At 44.3% G+C, this 25,346-nt stretch overlaps 1 protein-coding gene and 1 long non-coding RNA gene across 2 annotated transcripts in view; one reads left to right on the top strand and one right to left on the bottom strand.

The window, feature by feature from the left end:
- PTPRD (protein tyrosine phosphatase receptor type D) overlaps positions 1–25,346 on the bottom strand; it is a 1,386,996-nt gene that overhangs the window by 643,224 nt on the left and 718,426 nt on the right. The window lies entirely within an intron of this gene.
- Positions 1,743–7,977, top strand: LOC310668085. The gene is made up of 2 exons (XR_014506615.1): positions 1,743–1,789; positions 7,844–7,977. It is a non-coding gene; the product is annotated as an uncharacterized lncRNA (long non-coding RNA).

The raw sequence follows: 25,346 nt of genomic DNA, 5'->3' as shown, positions 1-25,346 counted from the left end.
CGCTTTCCCTCCAAACTGAAAAGTCCCTAACGCCACCCTTTCTTCATAGAGGAATTACTCCATCACTTTGATCATTTGGGTTGCCCTTTTCTGAACCTTCCCAAGCTCTACAATATGCTTTTTGAGATGAGGCAACCAGAACTGTACACATTATTTCAAATACAGTCAGACCACAAATTTCTATCATGGCATTGTGATATTGGCAGTTTCAGTGTAATTAACTGACGATACCAGGAATTGCAGCTTTGCAGTCTAAAATTTGAAAATTCAGACACCAAAGCCCTATCCGGCTTCCACCAAGAAGTTTAATTATAAGTTTCAAAAGCTCACAATGGAGTGCTTTTTGAGTGCCTGGACAGACTTTCTTTTAAAAAGTGCTGGGTCCTTCTCACACATGAAGACAAAAAGAAATATATGTTAATGTTAATAGTATAGAACAGTGGTGGCCAAACTTTGCCCTCCAGCTGTTGTGGGACTACAATTCCCATCATCCATGGCCACTGGTCCTGTTAGCTAGGGATGATGGGAGTTGTAGTCCAAAAACAACTGGAGGGCCCAGTTTGGACACCACTGGTACAGAAAATATAAGAAAAATTGTATGTACAGAAGTGTAGGCTTTATATTGTCATTTTAATTTAAAAAGTCACTTTAGCATACACATTTGAAAACATCCATAAATGTATTTTATTATTTACTACCTTTATTATTTATCTCCTCCAAGTGCTGTGTGTGTCTTTCCCCATTTTATCACCATAGTATCTTTGTGAGCTAGGCTAGCTGAGAAGTTGTGGCTGGCCCAAGACCACCCAGTGAGCTTCATGGCTGAAAGTGGATTTGGTGTTCCCAGTCCTTCATGTGCTTTAGATTTTAATGATTTCATTTACTTGTTATTTAGAAAGGTTTTGCGGACTGCTTAATCACATAACTCTCTTAAGTGGAGCATATAAACTCTGAAAAGTTAAGTAGTCCGAAAGCTCTAACAATATTCTTGGGAAACTTTTGTCCAACAACAGAAGTCATGCAACCTTCACAAATGACAAAGAACATATCATTATTTTTGGAAACATGTGAACCTTATTCAGACATTTGTACTATCTCTGCTCCCCTCTGCCTATCATGAGTTGAAGTGCGACTGTTTGCAGTAGTCTGTACTATTCCCCCTAATGGCATAATATCATCTAGTTGCATTGCTCCCAGCGAGGCTTGGTGTATTTGCATTCAAGTATGTGGCAGCAAGGGACGCAGGTGGCACTGTGGGTTAAACCACAGAGCCTAGGACTTGCCTATCAGAAGGTCGGTGGTTCGAATCCCCGCGACGGGGTGAGCTCCCATTGCCTGGTCCCTGCTCCTGCCAACCTAGCAGTTCGAAAGCACGTGAAAGTGCAAGTAGATAAATAGGTACCGCTCCAGCAGGAAGGTAAACGTCATTTCCGTGTGATGTTCTGGTTCACCAGAAGCAGCTTAGTCATGCTGGCCACATGACTCGGAAGCTGTACACCGGCTCCCTCGGCCAATAAAGCAAGATGAGCGCCGCAACCCCAGAGTCAGCCACAATGGTCAGGGGTCCCTTTACCTTTAAAATGTGGCAGCAAAGAGCCTCACATGCTAGCTTCTCCAGGCTGTGGTTTGTTGGATTACCAATTTTTAAAAGTTGTACCAACAGAATTATTATTATTATTATTTACAGGAATAAGAGTCAATGATGCAGTCCTTGAATCATCCTGCTACACTGCAGATTCTGAAGTAAATGTGATCCGATCTGATTCATGACCCAGCTGGATCAAATCAAGTGAGTCTGCTTAGGAAGCCAAGTTTGCTAGATTTGCCCACCCAGATTTAAAAGCAGATGCTACCTTCTGACATATACAAAGGTGTCACAAATGCCATCACTATGCACAACAAAAGTTTGCAAAGCTTGTTTCTCTAATTTGGGGACTTAGAATCATAGAATCATAGAATCATAGAGTTGGAAGAGACCACAAGGGCCATCGAGTCCAACCCCCTGCCAAGCAGGAAACACCATCAGAGCACTCCTGACATATGGTTGTCAAGCCTCTGCTTAAAGACCTCCAAAGAAGGAGACTCCACCACACTCCTTGGCAGCAAATTCCACTGTCGAACAGCTCTTACTGTCAGGAAGTTCTTCCTAATGTTTAGGTGGAATCTTCTTTCTTGTAGTTTGGATCCATTGCTCCGTGTCCACTTCTCTGGAGCAGCAGAAAACAACCTTTCTCCCTCCTCCATGTGGAGGGAGAGGGTGGGACAGTGTTCTCGAAGCTACCAGCATGAGTCTGACCAAACTGCAGGAGGCAGTGGAAGACAGGAGGGCCTGGCGTGCTCTGGTCCAGGGGGTCACGAAGAGGCACACACCACTAAATGACTAAACAACAACAAAAATAGAAGCAAACTATAGACTGCTGGGTTGGAAGGAGGAGGAAAGGGGGTACAGGGCTGCCTCCATTTCTGCCAAGCCACTTCTTCCCCCATCAAGGCCTGGCTTTTTCTGGTCTCTGGCCAAGGGGGCAGAGCCTCTGAGCCACTGCCTCCCCCAAAGTCCCTGCCAGCTATCTGTTGACGTCAAGCCTCCCTCCTTGGAGTGGATCCAGGGAGCTGGCAAAGGGAGAAGACACAGCCCTGTGCGCAGAAGAAGAGAAGCTGCCTCTCTTCCCCCAGAGAGGGGAGATGGAAGGGGGCCATGGCCAGGCGAGGGAGGGGGCTCAGCCACAGCCTGCAAGCCAGGGTCTCCAGAGCAGCACAGCTGCCTCCGTTTCCTCTGCATGCTCTGACCTCCAGGTCCCAAGGAGGGTGGGGCTCCCCTTCCCGGGAGGTTTTACGCAGACTCTGTGATTCCTGCACTGAAGAGGGTTAGACTGGATGGGCTTTGGGGGTCCCTTCCAATTCTACCATTCTAAGAATCTGCCAGAAATGCCAAATGTGACCCCTGTCTCAGCGACTGCTCTGCCCACCAGCTGTTTAACAGCCCCTGGCAGGAAAGCAAAAGAAAAGGAGCTGGGAAAGGGAACTCCAACGAGATGGCAAAGCGGAATGAACATCAAGATTCCACTCCGGCCTTGAGAATGAAATTGGGGCCCTGCAAAAGTATGCGCCAGCCCCATGACTGGAAGTCGCCCCCCACGGAGGGTCACAGAATCCCCTCTCCCTGAAGAACACCAGAAAACGGGGGGAGTTCCAGATCTGCAGCAGAGGCGCGGGAGGAAGAAGAAGGAGAGTCGCTGTGAATCTGGAGGTTTGAAAGGAAGCAGCACACAGAACTGAGTTGGGCTATGCTATCTAATGCCTTCCCCCCTCCCAGCCCTTGGCTGTGCAGACTTTCCTTGGGTGGGATATTCAGCCCCCGAGAGACAGGGAACCCCCCCCCCCCCCCGCTTTGGATGCCGTGTCTGAAGCACCGTGGTGTGTTCTCAGCTCCTCCACTTGCTCATTGACAAACTCACAGCTTCTGTTGCCAAAGGCTCCCTCCCAGCTCCATTCCTTCATTCACTCCCCCAGATTGGCGGGAAGGGGAGAGGTGGCACCTGTATGACGCAGCTGGCAGCCGGACCAAGTGTAATGGGATGAGAGTCGCTCTGTGCCAGCAGCACCACAGAGATTGACGACTCCCTGGGCGATGACTTCACCCGCAAGGAGCCTTGGGAGGCTGCCAGCGCCACTCAGTGGCCACTCCCCCCCCCCAACACACAGCAGGCGGGCAGCTCCATGGGACCTGGTGGAAGGATGGATGCCCCCCCCCCCAGGAGAAGTGAAGCAGGGGGAGGAGGGAGGAGCTAAGAGAAGCCCTGCTGGATCTAAGCCAAGGCCCACCCTTTAATTTTATATTTCAGACTTTCATTTTTATACATTTCAATAATTTTACAATCATTTTAACATTTCAAAACTTGACTTCCTTCCCCCTCTTTCTGTGGCTCCTTAAATTTATTTTTAACATTTTTTGCATATACAAATTAACTTAATTTGCTCATTTACTCATCTACTTTAAAAATATACTCTTATAAAACTGCAGGTTATTACAATAACCCTGTCAATGTTCCTATCTGTTTACAGTTTGTTTGTAAATATTCCCTGAACCATTTCCATTCTTTTATAAAAAGTTTGCTATCTTGATTTCTTATTTTTCAAGTAAGTTTCGCCATTTCTGCATATTCCATAAGTTTTCGTATCCATTCTCCTTTTGCTGGGACTTCATCTAGGCCAAGGGTCCACCTTGTTCAGCATCCTGTCCCCCCCCCCCGGCCCTGCAGCAGCCAGCCAGATGCCCCAATGGGAAGCCCCCAAACACGGCAGAAGCAAGAGAGCAGCAACTGTCCCCACTTGCAATGCCTGGAAACCTGTATCAGAAATGTTAGAACTTAAGAACCCAATTAAAAGCTATGTTAAAGCTATAGTTTTCCCAGTAGTGGTGTATGGAAGTGAGAGCTGGACCATAAAGAAGGCTGATGGCCGAAGAGTGGATGCTTTTGAATTCTGGTGCTGGAGGAGACTCTTGAGAGTCCCATGGACTGCAAGAAGATCAAACCTCTCCATTCTGAAGGAAATCAGCCCTGAGGGCTCCCTGGAAGGACAGATCCTGAAGCTGAGGCTCCAAGACTTTGGCCACCTCAGGAGAAGAGAAGACTCCCTGGAAAAGACCCTGATGCTGGGAAAGATGGAGGGCACAAGGAGAAGGGGACGACAGAGGACGAGATGGTGGGACAGTGTTCTCGAAGCCACCAGCATGAGGGAGGCAGTGGAAGACAGGAGGGCCTGGCGTGCTCAGGTCCAGGGGGTCACGAAGAGGCGGACACGACTAAACAACAACAACAAGAACCCATTAAGAAGCAACTGGATCAGGCTGATGGTCCCTCTAGCCCAGCATCCTCTTCTCACAGAGGTCAGTGGGAACCCTGCAAGCAGGATCTGAGCACAAGAGCAACTCTCCCTTCTTGCGGTTCCCAGCAATATTCAGATATTCAGAAGCATTGCTGCCATCATGGCTAATATCCTTCCATAGACCCACCGCCCATGAATTGGATCATCCTCTTTTTAAGCCATCCAGCTTGGTGGCCAGGAGGTGGGGAGTCCGGGGCGGGGAGGAATGCTGCTTCAGAACTTGTCTGGGGCACAGAATGCAGAGCGGCAGCTGCTGCAGGGAGGGTCTGGCCCCAGCCCAGGCAGAGGGTGCTATCCTGGCTGCACAAGGGGACTCAGCCCTGCTAAGGTGCCAGGCGGGTCTTCCCTGGTTTGCAGGTGAGGCCTTCACCACTCACAGCTCAGGTAAAGGGCTGCGCATGGTGTCAGCTGCAGCTAGACAGGCTTGTCACACTTACAGTCACATACAACATTCCACCCCCTTTGCTGTGGGGCAGGCATGAAGACCTGCAGGTTGCATTGCGGCAAGGGAGGGCTTTTGGACAGCACTTTTTTATTTTTAAGGGCACTTATAAGCCATGAACTCGTAAAATATGGCAGTCTACACTAAAATCATTTTTGAAAACTATAAAAATGCAGAACAATGACCAAGAGGGAATCAAATGAATTATCGAAAAGCACTTGGCAAAGCAAAAACATTTTCATCAGGCGGTCAAATGTCGGCACTGTCGGCACCGTTTGATTTCAAGAGAAACAGAATTCCTATTTCCTGGAGCCTGTGTGCAAAAGGCATTTGCTTGTTGATGAACTTGAAGGATACAAGACGACCGTGAGGCACCTCAGGGCAAGACCTAAGGATGCTCCCATCTGGGCTTGGTCTCTGGCTGCCCCCTGTGATGGGGGACTGAAGGAGCCCACTTCCCTAGCTCCTGACTGGGGGGGGCTCCTCCCGCCTGGGAAGAGCTGGGCAGCCCAATGTCCTTCAGGCAGGGCGGCGGCTAGTCAGAGCCATCTGTGGCTCCCCAACAATTCAGCAGAGCCCCCTGCACCACCCAGTCTCCAGGAGGCAGCCCAGCCATGGGTCAAACAGTGGGCTTGTGACCCCCACTCAGCCACTGGGGGACTAGCCTACCTCACAGGGTTGTGGTGAAGATGGAGACTGGGCTGGATGAATCCCTAACCGGAATTAAGATTGCCGGAAGAAATAATAACAACCTCAGATATGCAGATGACACAACCTTGTTAGCAGAAAGTGCGGAAGAATTAAAGAACCTTTTAATGAGGGTGAAAGTGGAGAGCGCAAAATATGGTCTGAAGCTCAACATCAAAAAAACAAAGATCATGGCCACTGGTCCCATCACCTCCTGGCAAATAGAAGGGGAAGAAATGGAGGCAGTGAGAGATTTTACTTTCTTGGGCTCCATGATCACTGCAGATGGTGACAGCAGTCATTTTTTATGTATGCCACAACAGCAGCAAGAATACTCATTGCAAAGTATTGGAAGACACAAGAGCTACCCACCCGGGAAGAATGGCAGATGAAACTGATGGACTACATGGAAATGGCGGAAATGACTGGCAGAATCCAAGACCAGGGAGAAGAGTCGATGGAGGAAGATTGGAAAAAATTTAAAATATATTTACAGAAATATTGCAAAATTAATGAATGTTAGAAGAATATTGGAATGAAGCTATATGGTTTTAGCAGAAGTGTTATTAAGAATTATATGAATATTAATTGTTAAAGGGATAAAGTGGAAAATTCAAAGTTAAAATGTGTTAGGATAAATTACAGAACAAAAATTGAAGAAGAGGGAAAGGATTTGTTTGACCAAACTGCGGGAGGCAGTGGAAGACGGGAGGGCCTGGCGTGCTCTGGTCCAGGGGGTTATGAAGAAGCGGACATGACTATACGACCAAACAACAACAACAACAACGCCTACACAAGCTACTTTGAGGCGGGAACAAATGCAACGAGGAGAGGACGTTTGACATCCCAAGACACCTGCTTCCCCTTTCCTGGAAATAAGATTCCTGCCCTGGAGGAGGCCGCCCCGGAGCCATCCCTCTCCAAGCCCCAGAGCCCTCCCAGCCCCGGCGAAGGAGAGCCGGCGCAGCCCCGCCGGGATGAATCCGGAGCTGGCGAGGGGAAGCAAGGCGGGCGCGGCCTCCGCCTTACCGGCGGTGCCGATCTGCACCTTCCACGGGTGCCGGGCCATCAGTCTCTGGTAGCCTCTCCACAGGGCCGCCATGCCGCCTCCGCCGCGGGGACACGAGCGCCCTCGGAGAGCGGGAGCCGAAAGCGACTCTACAAGTAGGAATGTTAACTGCTTAAGGGCACTCAGATTCAGATTCTCAAACCTTTATTGGCATATGCACAAGATTCCAGTGGGGTTCAGTACAAAAAAAAAAAAACCCAAAACAAAAAACCACTCACAAAAACCTGCATCTAACACTTAAGTTAGTGTTGTATAGCATTCACAAATCCTCACTGCATGTTGTCATAACCAGGCTATTATCTCCATCTTATCCCCACCATGAGTAAACATAAGGACACCTTCTCTAATTTCGGCACTTCCAACTAGTAATGCTAACTGCTTAAAGGTAAAGGTACCCCTGACCATTAGGTCCATTCACAGATGACTCTGGGGTTGTGGTGCTCATCTCGCTCTATAGGCCAAGGGAGCCGGCGTTTGTCCGCAGACAGCTTCTGGGTTATGTGGCCAGCATGACTAAGCTGCTTCTGGCGAACCAGAGCAGCGCACGGAAATGCCGTTCACCTTCCCACTGGAGTGGTACCTATTTATCTACTTGCACTTTGACGTGCTTTCAAACTGCTAGGTGGGCAGAAGCTGAGACCGAACAACGGGACCTGTTGATGTGCAGATAATAAATTTCATCATCAGAAAAGCTTTTTACAACAATAGCTTTCAAACGTGGTAAAGTTTTCATCTTTTCTGTACCACATGAATTCCAGGGTCGTCCGGATGATGCAAACTTGTTTTCGTAAGATTTCCTTTTGCTGTTGATTTTGCTATATGCAGCTGGAAGATGTTTGCATGTGAAACTTTTAACCAGGTTATATTCATTTAACAAAAAGCAAACTGAGGGTAGGTACTGCCCTTGTTTCTTTATAGATTTTAGATGGTGCATCCTACCACACCTGCAGAACTGGAATGCTTTAGCATTCATGCAACAAATTGGCTGGTGTTAACAACTGCCTATATACTACGATAAGGGACGAAGGGCAAGTATTCCTGAAAGCATGATTAACTGCATAAATGCTTCATTACCGCAGAAGTTGTGAGAGCTACATGACAGCACAGAAAGCCAGTTGAAACAGCCCATTTTAATTTTTATTGATAATATGATCACAGGTGTGCTTTTTAATCATCTCGCCACATTATGTCCTCCTCATCAACTGTCACTAGCAATTTCATGTGACAAGCACGCTGTCCTTGCAAACGTTAGAAAAACGGCTGAAATTTGTTTGAGGTTCTTGTTTACTGCTACTACAAGTGGCCTCGGCTACTGTGAAAGGACAACTGTGGCAGGAAAATGGGGTTTAAAGTAAATTGTATGTGATTTGCCTCAGGAAAAGGTGGTTTTTCTGCAGAAAAAAATGAGGAAGTCATTCAACTACTTCAAGGTTCTGAGGCGTTTCCATCTGAGGTTGCCAAGGAACAATACTGGGTGCCTGACAGCATGTGGAGAATCAACGGTCCATTGAATAGTGAGCATATTTAGGAATCTTAGTTTATAATCATAGGTGAGTGTTTGGCTTGATATATGACTTTGGAATATTGTTCACTTTTTGCTTCCACTTCATGTGTTTGTCCACTGCCTGCCCCTCCTTTCTCTCTCAGAAAAAAAGACACCATGGCAGTTCCTAAGTTGTGGACCTCCCTCCCCACGGAGATGAGCGTGGCAACTTCACAATGCAGTTTTTGGCAAATACAGTGGTATCTCGGGTTACATACGCTTCAGGTTACATACGCTTCAGGTTACAGACTCTACTAACCCAGAAATAATACCTCGGGTTAAGAACTTTGCTTCAGTATGAGAACGGATATCATGTGGCGGCGGGGCAGCAGCAGTGGGCAGCCCCATTAGCTAAAGTGGTGCTTCAGGTTAAGAACAGTTTCAAGTTAAGAACGGACCTCAGGAATGAATTAAGTACGTAACCAGAGGTACCACTGTACTGAAGACACACCTTCTTACCCTGCCTCTGACGTTTGAGACGTACTTTTTTTTTTAAGAACTCACCCTTTTGTTGTTGTAAGTTGTTTAAACCTTTTAATGCTGCATTTTTAATTGTTGTAACCAACCCTGGGACCTCAGGGTGATAAATTCAAACTTATTCAAACCGCACACTGAGATCCAGCGCCGAGGGCCTTCTGGCGGTTCCCTCATTGCAAGAAGTGAGGTTACAGGGAACCAGACAGAGGGCCTTCTCGGTAGTGGTGCCCGCCCTGTGGAACGTCCTCCCATCAGATGTCAAGGAAATAAACAGCTATCTTCTTTTTAAAAGACATCTGAAGGCAGCCCTGTTTAGGGAAGTTTTTAATATTTAATGCTGTATTTTTTTTAACACTCGATTGGGAGCCGCCCAGTGTGGCTGGGGAAACTCAGCCAGATGGGTGGGGTATAAATAAATAAATTATTATTATTATTATTATTATTATTATTATTATTATTATTATTAGATGATAATAGGATGATCTGTGCATCAGAATTTCACTATTCTTTGTAGTGTTCTGATTGCTTTATCAAGATAGATGAAACAATCTGATTACCACTGCAGATAGGTGAGGTAATGCCATATCATTATATCAAAATGAAATCTATTGAGAATTGGGTATCTCTTGAATAAGACAAGGCAAAACAGATGCCAGTTCCCGACTCTGTTATGACCCTTCCTTACAAAACACGTTTTACTCTCTTTGTCTCGGTTAAAGAATGTCAAAAAGAAATCTGAAATCCAGGGTGGTTTATCTTATGATGATGCGGTTGTATCCTCATTTCAAAAAAGGATTTGAGGAATCAATCTGGATCATGTCAGGGGGAAAAGAATCTGACTTCCTAAGCCACCCTACTTCGAAACTAGGCCTTCTTGAAACACAACAAGGGGATAGTGATGCATTAAGTCTGCAGAAAGCAATATACTGAGCCTTTAACAGCCCTGGAACACTGCAGCTCATTTAGACAGAACTTAGCATGTTTGGGGGGGGGGGGGGAGGCAAAGGAAGTGGAAAAATAGTGTTGTGTAGAGACAAACATGTCAGAACCCCTGATCAATGAAATGTGAAAGCTAAAACTTTCAAATCCAGTAAGCGCTCATGAGCTCTAAATGTTATTCCACTGATAAATCATACATCTGTAAGCACCATGCTTTTTATATGTGGCCATCCTACTCCACCCTGCTTCACCCAAAGTGTATTTAATATAATTCTTTTGCATACAGAGCAAGTGAAAACAGGATTTAGAGACTATGCCGAAGCTGCCATTTTGCTGTTTTCTGATTTACTAATGCCACATAATGCACCGTTCAAATATTTATTCAAACATCTTTTCAGAACATTTATCGAGACAAGAGAGAAAATTTACGCACAGACCATAAACTAAAATTCGGATTATGGAGACAAATTGATGAATCAGTTATTTCACAACATTCTCTTCGAGAAAAGAATAAATAATCATTTCTTTTTTTAAAAAAAAAAAAAGTTCTATGTGAGACAAAATTGTCACCTACACAAAATTAGATCATATGAGAGACAGAGAGGGGGAAGAGATGGGAAAAAGAGATCTTGCTTGCTTTGCACAATCAGGATATCCATTAATTCAGACTGTTTGTGGCTTGGATTTTCACTTAAGACAAATGTTGTTTGAGGAAAAGGCACAGCACCAGGGTGAGGGGATTAAAGTGTGTCCCTGCTCCAAGACATGGTAACACCCTGTGTGTGAGGAATGTGCCAGCAGGGTTTATTTCTTTCAAGTTTTGACTTGAAAACTATCATTCTTGCCTTAATGGCCTGAAGGCTTTGATACCACAACATACTAAATTAAATATGGATATCCCTTGAAAATTGTTTGGAACCTCAAATAGAACTAAATGTCACAGCTTGTGATGCGGGACGGAAAGAGCATGTTCAGATCGCATTCCCCAAGAACATGTTGTGTTGTTGCCTATAGCTTGGGCTGCCTTCCTATAGCTTTCTGATAAATCAGGGTGCATACACACATTTTATTCTACAATCAGTGGAGACTGAGTACTTGCCCACCCCCATGTACAATCTAGATTTATTGCTTATATGTTTTGGCCCCTGAAAAGTGCTTCTTGAGAAGCTGGTCAATTCCAAAAAAAAAAAAATTAAAAAAAAATCTGCAATATTGCAGATTGATTCTGTGTTAACCCTGCAGTGTGTCCATCTGAAAACTGATAACAACAAATACAATCGTACCTTGGTTCTCAAACTTGGTTCCATTCCAAAACCAAAGCGTTCCAAAACCAAGGTGCGCTTTCCCATAGAAAGTAATGCAAAATGGATTAATCCATTCCAGACTTTTAAAAACAACCCCTAAAACAGCAATTTTACATGAATTTTACTATCTAACGAGACCATCGATCCATAACATGAAAGCAATAAACAAGGTACTGCAGTCACACAATCAATCCATCAGTAGCTGAACTGGCTTCCACCCAGTCACAAACAAAATAGAGCCACAAAAATGTAAAATAAATAGCAAAACCAGACAGACCTCAGTGTGGGACTCAGAATGGAAGTGTGGCACTCAAATCAGAAGCGCAACACTCAAAACGGAGCACGTTCAGCTTCTGAAAAATGTCTGCAAACCAGAACACTCACTTCCAGGTTTGCAGTGTTTGGGTTCCAAGTTGTTTGAGTACCAAGGCGTTTGAGAATCAAGGTACCACTGTATAGGCAGTCCCAGCAATGGTGGGGAGTGTAATCATACCTGCCCCATGGTATTGTAGGTGAGCACATACCAAGACTACAATCTGTTGTTCCTTTTTCATTCACCAGAGTGAGGCATGTGCAGGGAAGAAAAACCATGGATAATGTGCACATTTCAAAACCCTCCCCTTGAATACCAAGTAGCTACACCCATTCTTGTGGACGGCAAAATCTAAAATCAATCTGGATTGAAAACAGCATGTTGAGGATGAGCATAAACAGTTCTGAACTGAAAAAAGCAACCTTTCTGTGCTACAAATGGGTTAGTGTGTACACAGACTCAATGTGCTGATTCCAGTTAATGTAGCCCTTGAACGCCATCTCTATCCCTTCATTGGACAGCCTCCTAACTGGACCATCTGGGCATGAATCTGAACAGCAAGAAGCTGGAAGACTGCAGATCTGGGTGACTGAAGGAAAGCTATGAGACCCCCTTCCTCTGGGATTTTTCCAAAGCTCAGCATCTAGAGCTAGCAAACTGGTTAAGATCCCAGAACTGTGAGCTGAGGAGACGCCACTTCAAATAGCACAACCATGATCTAATTTAGGCCATTCTCTATCTCAGTTCCTGATCTGTAAAATAGGGATAATTATATATGGGGATGATAACATGGTAGTTGTTTTTTAAAAAACCACACCACAGAACTAATTTATTTTCAGTAGCTGGACAAAACAATATATACTGCTCAGCAAAATTGCGACTATCATTTCTTACATTTCATGTAAGACATTTTTGTTTGTTCTTTATTTGCCTCCCAAAACACAGTGAATTATTCTGTCTTATTTTATACATATTACTTTTTTTAAAAAATGGACAATATAGACCTAGAAAGTTACATACGCTTCATGTTACAGACTCCACTAATCCAGAAATAGTACCTCAGGTTAAGAACTTTGCTTCAGGATGAGAACAGAAATCATGCTCTGGCGGCATGGCGGCAGCGGGAGGCCCCATTAGCTAAAGTGGTGCTTCAGGTTAAGAACAGTTTCAGGTTAAGAACGGACCTCCGGAACGAATTAAGTACTTAACTCGAGGTACCACTGGACAGGGTTACAGTCCTAGAGCTACCAGTTGAAACAGAGAGCCTGTTTGTAGATAGTTCTGGGAAATTTACAGCCTTTAACCTGGAGGAGAGCCTCTCAAGCAGCACTGCATTTGTAATCCTACCACACACCGGGTTTCAATGCATCCCTTTCATTAAACCTAACAATCAAATAAATCAGAAGAGTTTGGATTTAACACAAATTCATTTCATGCCACATTCAGATACAAATATTATCAGTGTAAACTGAATTATTAATTGAGTCACACATGGTTACCTATAACTAATGCTAGGAATTCATGCTGTAATTTTTTATTGAGTGCTGATGGAAATTATCACCGTGCCCTTGCTATTATTTTTATTTTTAATTCTTGATGCAAAAAGAAATCCCTTACAGTGTAGTCTGAATATGGAAGTATCCCATAACCTGGTTACTCTGCCCCCCCACCCCCGCCCCACCATACAACTATTTCAAGGGAAATGAAAGATTTCATATACCAATATCAGAAGGCTGTTGGTATACTCCCTTCCCTCTTTGCCCCCCCCCCCTTTTTAGGGATACCGGGTGCATTAAGGAAGGGATACCGGGTGCATTCACGGCAGACTTCTGCAGCTCCTATGAGCCACTGCCTCATTTGTTTCCTCTCCGATAAACATTTGCTGACGTACACAATATACTTATTCTGCTCCAGAAATTGTGTCCTCCTCCCAGAGAGCATGCATTGCGGTGAGAACACCAAGACTGACCTCATTGTTGTTGTGGGTGGGAGCGATTGGATAGCCACAACAACCTGATTGGTGGTCCCTCGGTTGCTGGGGTAAATCTGGCCAACGGGGTTGTTTTCATGCATTAACCGAGGGACCTTTATATACCGCTGCACGTTGGGTTGAGCATCCTCTTAGCGCCTCGTGCATCAGATCACCCTCCCACCCTCCCTATATTTAGGGTCTTGCTATGGCCTTGCTATGCCATCATGGGTCGTCTGCTTTTGGGGCAGGGGCTCAGTAGGAATTTCCCCCTTTGGCTGACTGGCTGGTGCTACTTGGGTTTCGCCTGCCATGTAGCAAATTATCACAACTTTGTAAGCTTTGGTGGTTAGGCATTGGTTCAATGGTGGTGGAGGGGATGTGGATAGGCTGTGCCTGCCCCTCCAATGCTAGGGTACTCCATTAAAGGAATCTAGGGGCTCGCCTTGCTTTTGTCCGATCCCCTTCCAGGGGTTAGGGCCATGCCTGAGCCCCTGGGAGCATTTGGGGTGAGCTTGAGTCTGAGCCTGGTCCAATGCTCCCCCCGGATGTTTTCCCTTACTGACGTCTGCCGGAGTCCAGGCATCAGTGCTGCCCTGCTGAGGTCAGGTGCAGCTAGTCAGGAACCAATGCCTAAGCAAACCACTCACAATCTGTAATCAATAAAGTTGTGGCCAAAATTATGCCAATAACCTTAAACTAAATTCCGTGTCAATTGTGTCATGATTTATTGAGGGAGGTCTTGGCATCTTAACACACAACTTTTTGTTGTTGTCGGAGAGCCTTTTTATATGACACACATGTCTATAAAACAATGCATTTTGGCAAAGTGGCGTTTTTAGAAACACATATGTGACAAAATGTGAAACTAACACTATTTAAAACATTTCTGTGTTTCAAAACTAGCACATTTTTTTAAAAAAAGAAAGCTTTCTACTGATGTGTAGCAATCTCTGGAGACTGGCAGCACCCTCCCCTTCCTCATCACCATAACTATTTTGGAATTAGGCGAGATCAGGTGCAGTCACAGCAGAGTGCTGAAGTCTGCGGTGCAACCGTAGGGTTGATTTACTGAGCCTGCAAAACTCATCCAGCCAAAAACAATGCATAATTTGCTTATTTCTTTTTTGATATCTCCTTATAAATAAAAGATAGGATGATGATGAATTATAGTCTGTAAACACCAGAGCCAAATAATAATCGTTGATAGCTAATAAGGTGCAATGAAAACGGGTCTATACAAGCCACAAATGACACTGCAGCAATAAATATCCAGGAGGGGTACGATATGCTGTATAACAATAATAACGGCTCTTATCGCTCTTTGAGTAATCGGCTCCTCCCTTAAAGAGGGCACATATTGCGGTGAGACCTGGACAACTGACACCCTGTATTGTAGGTGGGTACATTTGGTAAGCCACAACACCCGATTGGTTGGTCCCTCGAAGCTGGGTACAATCTGCCCAATGGGAAGCAGTCTAAATGGATCGAGGGACCTAGTTATGCCCATGCATGTGACCCAGAGCTTCCTCTTTCAGCACGTGCATTCAGAATACCCGCCCATCTCTCCCTACTTTTAGGGCTTTGTGCTTGACCTTGCTATGCCGTCATCTGTTGTTGGGACAGGGGCATGGCAGGAATTTTCCCCACTTGGCTGATTGGTTGGTGCCATTTGGTTTTCCCCTGCCACGCAGCAAATTGTCACAACTTGTAAGGTTGCGGATAGGCTCTGGCTCAGGTGATAGGGATGGGAGAACGCTCTCGCCATCCCTATGTGAAGGGTATTCCATTGGAGGAATCCAGGGGCTCAATGGTTTGGTCAACCCCTGAGAAGGGATTGTGCCTGTGCCTGAGTCCAGGGGGACATTTGGGTGGCGGAGTTAGGCCGTTTCCTGCTTTCCGCTTATCCAGGTGTTCACCCTTGGCTGACCTATGCTGAAACCCTGGGTCAACACTACCTGCATGGCAGGGAGCTAGCCGAACCAGAGCCTATGCAACCAGTCACTTTCTGTAAGTTGTGGCCTAAATTCTGCCAAAAACCAAACCAAAAATTTGAGACAAATGTGAATTTATTTAGGGGGAAGGTTTCTGGGTCTGAACAAACAATTGTTTCTAGAATGTGCTGGTTGAAAACATTTCTATAACAGGTGAAAACAAATAAGCCTGTCAACAATTCTTCTTTCTATATTTGACAATTCACTTGTTCTCATCTTTCTTGAGGTGATGTCATAAAGCTCTGCTGCCATTCACGTGCAGCAAGCAAAAATAAAATAAAATATGTAAAATGAAGCAAATGGCTGTAGAATTGCAACAGGTCCTGGGCCACGGCATGGTCAGGCAGCCTCTGAGCAAACAAACTGCTGGATGTGTAGGGTTCTCCTCTTCGCTGGGTTTGCTTCCCCTCATCACATAAAGGTAAAGGGACCCCTGACCATTAGGTTCAGTCGTGGCCGACTCTGGGGTTGTGACGCTCATCTCACTTTATTGGCCGAAGGAGCCGGCGTACAGCTTCCGGGTCATGTGGCCAGCATGACTAAGCCGCTTCTGGTGAACCAGAGCAGCGCATGGAAATGCCGTTTCCCTTCCCACCAGAACGGTACCTATTTATCTACTTGCACTTTGACATGCTTTTGAACTGCTAGGTTGGCAGGAGCAGGGACCAAGCAACGGGAGCTCACCCCGTTGCAGAGATTCGAACCGCCGACCTTCTGATCAGCAAGTTCTAGGCTCTGTGGTTTAACCCACAGCGTCACCCGCGTCTCTCCTCGTCACATAAATGGCACTAAATGAAGATCTGGGCTTCTCTCTCCCACTCAAGAAACTGAAGCTTTTTCTCTTCAAAAGCTATTTCTCTGCTTTTTCCCACCCTTCTGGCTGAGTTTCCCCAGCCACTCTGGGCTGCTTACAGCATACTGTAATGGCCCGAATATAAGCTGCACCCAAATATAAGCCACACCTTTAAAATTCAAGGGTGGGGGGAGAGAGAAGAAAAGACAATACAGTCATACCTCAGGTTAAAGTAGCTTCGGGTTGAGCATTTTCGGCTTGCACTCCGCGGCAACCCGGAAGTAACAGAATGCATTACTTATGGGTTTCACCGCTTGCACATGCACAGATGCTCAAAATGATGTCACGCGCATGCGCAGAAGTGGCGAAACACGACCCGCAGACACCGGGTTGCGTTCGCTTCAGGATGCAAACGGGGCTCCGGAAGGGATCCAATTCGCATCCAGAGGTACCATTGTACCCGAATATAAGCTGCTCCCTTAAAATTTCGCAGGCACTCATACCTGTTCCATTTTACTGTATGTCTGTTTCAACAGCAATACTGTAAAAGCCAATTTTTGTAGGTTGTGAATTTAAGCTGCACTTTAACTATTCATAGTCGGAATTTGGGGGGGAAAGTGAGGCTTATATTCAGGCCAATGTGGTATATATAAACATAGTAAAACATCAAACTTCAAAAACTTCTTGATACAGGGCTGCCTTCAGATGTCTTCTAAAAGCTCTGTAGATCTTTGTCTCCTTGACATCTGAAGGGAGGGTGTTCCACAGGGCGGGAGCCACTACCAAGAAGGCCCTCTGCCTGGTTCCCTGTAACCTCACTTCTCACAGGGAGGGAACCTGCAGAAGACCCTGCTTACCCTTTGTGAATGAAAATTAATCAAATGGCACCCAGCCAGTCATGATTCATGTTTATTGCCAGGCAATCCTTGCAGGTAAGCTTATGAAACATGCAAAGATTGTTTCAGGTGGGGTGCCTGTTGAACATATCTATCACACTGCATAATTTTGAGTCATAATCATTAAGTCTATAGATTTCAATGGCTCTGTTCAGACTAGGACTTGGTTGAATATCACCCTTCATTCTAAGTTTAGAATGACTTTTTATCAGTTCTAATCAGAAGCTATTTATGTCAGCTGGGAACACAGTCTTTGTTTTTCCTTTATGCAAACATTTATCGTTAAGGAAACAACTGAGTGGCAGAGTTTTCATTGGCAATGATACGCTTCTCCACAGTAAATTTCATAATGACCTTTAATTAGTAGCCCAATAAATCATAGAAGACAGGCTGGCTATCACTTGCTAAAACAAGAAGATTCTATTTGTCTGATTTATTTCCCATTACACAGAAACTCAATAAATGACTGAAGTCTTGACTGAAGATATACAGACAAATATAAAATTCGACTAGGAACTCAAGCAATCATAAAACAAAGTTAGTGACATTTAACACAGGCTAGGGAGGAAAAGGGAAAAAGGAATGAAGCAAAGTGGCCTTCATCCTTGAACAAATTGGGGGGAAATTCATGTACAAGTTCCTTTCACTTTATAAAGCTAATTGAGACCTTAGTGAGAACTAACACATATTTAAGGTTGTACCCAGTGTTAGTCATACTCCGAGCAGACCCACTGAAATTAATGGTCATGACTAACTGAACTCTCATTAATTTCAGTGAGTCTATTCGGAGAAGAACTTAAACACTGCCACACAATATTATAAACCAATCTTTTGTTCACCACATGGCAGGGGTGCCCGAACTTTTATCAAAGAGGGCCAGATTTGATGAAGTGAACATGCGTGAGAGCCGACCAAAGTTGTTTTTTTCAGGAATGAAGTTGTAGAGCTTTTTTTAGGATTCAACTGCCACAGGGGATGGTTGAATTAGGCCCCCGAATTAGGGAGCCGAATTAGGCCCCCAAAGCAGACTTTGGGCATGCCTGCCATACAGTAAGTTTGGTGCTCTATGGCCTAATTTATGAAACTTCATTTATTACTCAAAGATATATCTCTTTGAAGCGAGTGATTCGTTATGCACCTTAGAAACCTGCATAACTCTTGCTTTAACCATTTTTAGAATGGTTTGCATCATACAAACTGGGGGAAAGCACAAAATCATCGAATTTTTGAGTTGCGTGTCGAGGTCCCCAGGGCCACCCCAATAACTCACACATCACACAGAATTTTTTGTTTAAGATTTTTGGCATAATTTTGGCCACAACTTTATTAAAATACAAATTTGTGAGTGGTTGCTTAGGCATTGGTTGTGACTATCTGCCCCCACCATGGGGGACAGACTGACATTCCACACGATGCGAAAGTCAGAATAGGGGAATACACTTGGGGGTAGCGACGGAGCAGGGAACCTGCCCTCACCCCAAATGCAACCAGGAGCTCATTGCTATGGCCCGAGCCCCCTTGACAGAGTAGACAAGCAATAGTTAGCCCCCGATTCCTTTAACGGAATCCCTTGCAGCAGCAGCATTAGAGGGGGCAGGCACAGCCAATCCATGCCCCTCAACCAACCAAACCATAAACCAATGTCTAACCACAACCTTACAAGTTGTGACAATTTGCTACGCAGTAGGCAAAAACCAAATGGCACCAGCCAATCAGCCAGATGGACAGAATTCCTACCGGGCCCCTGCCCCAAGAGTAGACGACCCCATGACAGGCATAGCAAGGTCAAAGCGAACAACCCTAATTCTAGGGAGGGGGGGACGGGCAATCCAATGCACGGACGGAAAGAGGAAACCCTAGCCTCGTGCAAGGAGTTTTAGCATTTCTGGCTGTCAATCAACAAATGGTAACATTAACTTCTTCCCAACAACAAGGGAAGCCCCAATCGCATCAGTGGCCAATGATGATCAATTAGCGTGCCCCCAACTTTGGAGTGTCCTGGCGGCCCCCACCGCAACACATGCTCTCCATGAAGGAGAACACGCTTTGGAAGAACTTCAATGAAGGGTCTACAATACAGGTTGCAACTTCTACAGTTTCCCTACTATATGGCTGCCCAGCCTCTTATTAAACACCTCCAGTAAAAGAGAGGACACATCTCCTGAGCCTTGTTAGTTCCACTCCTTTCTCTGAAGCTACAGAGCACAAACCTGCTTGTTCTTTTGCATGACATTCCTTCAGATATTTGAGGATACCAACCATGTTTCTGCTTTATCTTCTCTCCTCCTGGCTTAACATGTTGCCTCAGCATCTTGGTCACTTTCTTCTGGGCACAATATTGAATGCAATATTTAATAATATTTAAAGTAATATGTCCTTATTGAGGAACTACAAGATATTACAATATGATTTATCAAAAGGAAAGACATTTTTTTTAAAAAGTCTCATCATTATTTGCAGGTGTGGAAGAAAACCTGACATTTTATTGCTTCTTTTTCAAATAAGTTATAAAACTTTTTTTAAAAAATGAATTTCTAAGGCCAAGGCAGTGCACCTCTAATGCTTATGATAAGAGCAAGAAAAGGAGAACCTTCCTATAAATGTGAGACATGTTTAATGTTATTCTCTCATTTTATGCCACCTCTTTCCTTCTTTGTTTCTATCAACCCATCTGATCTGATAAATACCCTGAATGATAATCACTGTATGGAATGACCTCCAAATAAAGCATTTCTTTTTTTTTCTCCAAACAGGCTTTAATTCAGTGTAATTTATCACATCTTATTCAATTTTCGTTACTTCACATACACTTGCTAACCTATTGTAATATTAATGACGTTATCAGTCTTCCAATATTAACTGACAACACAGACTCTCCTATTCCAAATCTATGCTATGTGAACAGGCTTTTATGGTGTTTGTAGTGGGTGACCGATGTTTTTTGTAGAGAAGAATATCAATCCTCTGAAGAGACCTGAGAAACTGAATGTAAAAATTGCAAGCACTTTTTTGTGTTTGTTTTTTAATGTAGAATTTTATCACTTAGTTTAGCAAATAACAAATCAAGACTCCCTCAGACAATGACTTAAAACAACAACAACACCTAGAATACAGTTTCATTTTGTAATGTCAAAATGTGAATAAAATTGGACATTTTAAGTAGGAGCTGAAAAAGTACTCTACAATAAACCTTAAAAGCAGTTTCAGCCAGTGGCGAAGCTGAAAGAAAACAAAAATGTGGTTCACATAGCAGATTAATATCCAGGGTGATATCCAATGTTGTGCCAGAAGATGTGAAAAGATTTTTGGAGGGACACAAGGCACTGCAGATGGTTAGAAGGGAAGGGAGAATACTGTGTGCACCACTGAAAGTCTGCTGTGTGAGTGGAATAGCACCAACAGAAGTCAACCATAATTTTATTGCTGAGGATGGAATCCGAAATGGACCAGATGATCTGGATCATACTCTCTCAACTGACACAGAGAGCCAAAACCACTGTAGGTGTTCATTGCATAGTGAACTGTCAACAGAAATGCTACTTGAGTTGAGGCATAGCTTGAGTATCCAGAACATTGTGGTATGTCACAATCAAACATGTTGCGAAATTCTTCAGCACTGTGCACAAATAGGAAGACAGGGCACAGCACTGGAAACATGAATCTGGAAAATATTTTATAGTATTCTCTAATGATATTATTATTATCATTATTATTAATTCAATTTATATACGGCCTTTATCAAAAGATCCTAGGGTGGTGTGCAACATTAAAAACACATTAGGTAAAGGTAAAGAGACTCCTGACCATTAGGTCCAGTCGTGACCGACTCTGGGGTTGCGGCGCTCATCTCGCTTTATTGGCCGAGGGAGCCAGCATACAGCTTCCGGGTTATGTGGCCAGCATGACTAAGCCGCTTCTGGTGAACCAGAGCAGCACACAGAAATGCCGTTTACCTTCCCGCCAGAGCAGTACCTATTTATCTACTTGTACTTTGATGTGCTTTCGAACTGCTAGGTTGACAGGAGCAGGGACTGAGCAACGGGAGCTCACCCCGTCGCGGGGATTCGAACCACCGACCTTCTGATCGGCAAGTCCTAGGCTCTGTGGTTTAACCCACAGCGCCACCAGCGTCCCATTACAGATCATCAATTGTAAAAATCACACTGACAGTCTAATAATAAAATAGTCATCTTAATAACAGTCCTCTCCCCAACACTTTTACAGGCCATAGACTATTTAATAGCCATAGGCATGGGTAAAGAGAAATGTGTTTTGCTGGGACCTAAAGGATGGTGCTAGGCAAGCCTCTTTGGGGAGAGCGCATCAGAATCAGGGAGACCACAGAAAAAGGCCTGTTCTCTTGTTGCCACCCTCCAAATCTCTTTGGGATGGGGGACTGTGGCGTTTGCCCTCCTAGGTGACATCATGCTGGGTTATAAGGAAAGGGTTAAATGAGTGTGAAGTGATTGGCCAGTGAGAACCCAAGGGGAGGAGTTAGAGTTAGAGTTAGTGTTGTTAAGGAGTCAGTCGGGTGTTAGAGAAGAGAGAGGGAGGATAAGTCTGTGGGTTGGGCTAGTTTGATGTGAGAGAGTGAGAGAATCTGTTAAGAGGAGTCAGATAGACAGTTGGGATAATTAGTTAGAAGTTATTAGGAAGGTATAGGCCAGTAAAGAAACTAAGATTAAGAAACTGACAAGAAAAATTATCTGAAATCATAAACTTGTTAATGCTTATAAAATAAACGTGTTTATTTGGTGAGTGTTAACAACTGTCTGGACTCTGTGTGTACCTGAGAGAAACGGGTTGGTGTCAGCAGGGAAGCAATCACAGTGGTGGCACAGGGATCAATAGACCGTCAAACGTCCGGGGACCCTGTGTGATCGCCACAAAAGTGGTGGCAGTGGTGGGATTCAAATCCACGCCCCAAAGAGACTTTTGTCAACAGGGACTTATAGAAGGGTCTCAGTTGACAAGTGCATCATGAGAAAACATCATGAAGGACTAGGGATGTGAGCTCTGATGGGACCAAGCACTGCATGGGCAATCCACAGAATAGGTCAACTTGCCAGATTTGATTTCTTAAAATTCTCTACCCAAATGCCATTACAGTTGAATCTGTATTTTCCCCTTTAGCAACTGGTAGGCTGGCAGAGATCACATGGTTGTTATCCAAGAATCCTACAATGGGGTGGGAAGCTATCAGTACTTTGGTTAAAACGACCAAAAAAAATTCCCCTATTACTGGTTTCCTTATCAGCAAAGGCACAGCCGTGCCTCACCCAACCCCGATAGACTTTAATGCAATCCCTCTAGTTTGTGTAAAAACACACATTACTCAACATTCAGAATGTAGGTTCCAGCACTGCAGTTCTGGTACACGGAGGATTCCTAGCAAAAATCAATGATATAAAGGATTTTAATCGTGCAGAACATTTTCCTTGACAAAGAGGGATTAAAAGCCAACACACTGGGAATCATTTATTAATAAGAAATGCTCTCAGTACTCTTTCTTGATCTGAACTGGAATGAACCTTTCTTTGGCTATCAGCTTTTCTTTGTTAAATGTCAGGAAAACAGACCTTGGAAGATGATCAACCTGTTTGTCTGCACAGAGCAGTGTGTCAGCACCTCCCTCCACGTCCAGCAGCTGTAAGGATGTTAAATATAAGCAGTTCTTCCATCACTCTGGCATTCTATTTTAGTCTAACTCTACATCAGGAGGCAGCCTGAGCTCAGCACTGATAACAAAGCACTATCGCTTTTCAAAGTGACACAGTGCAGTGACATATCAACACTGGAACTTAAACGAAAAGCCCCTTCTCATTTAACTGCTAATCTCCTGAACCTACATTCTGCCTGGCACTCCTGATTTTCAATTAAAACTTTTCAGTAGCAAGGGAAAGTTTGGTTTGTGCTGTAGTCCCTATCGGTAGAAGTCAAGGCAGGAAGCCACTGAGAGGATAAAGAGATGATGGGCATATCTTCCGGACTGACAAACGGCAGCCGAATTTCAACTTTGTACATGCATGCGGTTATGCATACTGTGCGTTATAGCAAGGAGAAGGGCTAAGAAATCAATGGGTGTATGCCATGCTCTAGCACCTAGTGTGATGAAGTCATTTTATGGAATATTAACTGCAGAAATGGTTTTATAGCTTTTATTCTACTGAATCTGCAATCTTTTGCATTTTATTTTTATCTTATTGTATACTATTTTAGCAGATTCCCCCCCCCCCGTGTTTTCAACTGATGTCAGAAAGTTGTCAAAGAGAAAGTACGGTAGTTTCCATAGCTCGGGTGCTACAGATGAGAAGGCCCTGCCATGTAGCTTTGCAGAATGCATCACGGTTCCAGGTGGAACCTCCTTAGTAGACCACAATGCACAAGCTGGCAATCCTGGGAGAGACCGTGCCATCAGTGAGCCAGCACCCATTGATTCCAAACTGCTTGTGTGGAACTTCCATTTTAATTCCACTTCCAGCTAATTATGGAAAAGCAGTGTTTCAACAGTGCTAAAACACTCATATACATTTCAAGTGTCTTCTCCATAATCTACCAGGCAAAACCTGATATTAGTATTCTTTTCCTACAGTAGCTCTTTTGTTAATACAGTGGTACCTTGGTTTACGAACTTAATCTGTCCATTCTTAAACCAAAGCATTCATCATCATCATCATCATCATCATCATCATCATTTATTATTTATACCCCAGCCATTCTGGGCGGCCTCCAACAGAATATTAAAATACAATAAACCAAAGCGTGCTTTTCCATAGCAGCGGGGGACTCAATTTACAAATGGAACACACTCAACAGGAAGCAGAACATGTTCTGCTTCCAAGGCAAAGTTCACAAACCAAAACACCTCCTTCCGGGTTTGCAGCGTTCTTAATCCAAGTTGTTCATAAACTAAGCTGTTCTTAAACTAAGGTACCACTGTAATATAATATTTAATTGCCTCTTTTAGGTGTATTATTATTATTATTATTATTATTATTATTATTTCTGAACACAGGAACCAGACATTCTAATCCATATCAATACCACTGATTGTCCAAAAATCTATCAGGCAACTTAGGTAAATTTAAATAATTGATTACTATGTAGCCTTCCTATCCGCTGGAAATTACTGCTCCTTGTTGAATGTCTTTTTTGCGTATGTTATTGAAATTGAACAAGTAGGAATTTTTAGGAAGATGCTTGAACAACTGTGCAGGTGTCATAATAAATGGCACCCCATCAACAGGCAGTGTCATACCTCGACTACAGTAGCCTTGATTGTGCAATCATGACTGCTTAAGACATCTATACCAAGACTGATTATGTAAAGGCGGCAAACTTCATGGCACCTGGCACCAAAACACCAGTTTCACTACTTAACAAAAACTAATTGTGATGCTCATCGCAGATTAGTAAAAAGAACATATCCCTAAAATTCAAACCCTCCAAGAAAAGGGCAAAGGCAGACAGACTAACCCTCAACTTTTCTTAGACGCACTAAAAGAGCAGAGACAATGCTAATGCAAACATTGGGGCTGTATCCAAAACATGCAACAGACCTCCATCTCCTGCCCCCAATAAACCCTCAACATAAGCTCCAGCGAGGGGGTGGCTTCTGAAGAAGATTGGGGAGGCATGTAGTGGGAGAAGATGAAGCATGTCCTGCAGCGTGAGTGGAATTATGCTTTCACTGCATTGGATAGAAGCCTTTTAAACATAAATGTTTTATTGCCAACCCTTGGGAGGAATGGCTTGTCAAAGTGGGCATAGCCAATGCTTACAAGTTGTTGTTGTTGTTTAGAGTCCGACTCTTCGTGACCCCATGAACCAGAGCACACCAGGCACTCCTGTCTTCCACTGCCTCCCACAGTTTGGTCAAACTCATGCTTGTAGCTTCAAGAACACTGTCCAACCATCTCGTCCTCTGTCGTCCCCTTCTCCTTGTGCCCTCCATCTTTCCCAACATCAGGGTCTTTTCCAGGGAGTCTTCTCTTCTCATGAGGCGGCCAAAGTACCGTATTGGAGCCTCAGCT

This window comes from Podarcis tiliguerta (assembly GCF_965153285.1).
Source record: "Podarcis tiliguerta genome assembly, chromosome: 17".
In the NCBI taxonomy this organism is placed as follows: domain Eukaryota; kingdom Metazoa; phylum Chordata; class Lepidosauria; order Squamata; family Lacertidae; genus Podarcis; species Podarcis tiliguerta.
This window is presented reverse-complemented; position numbering and strand designations above follow the sequence as displayed.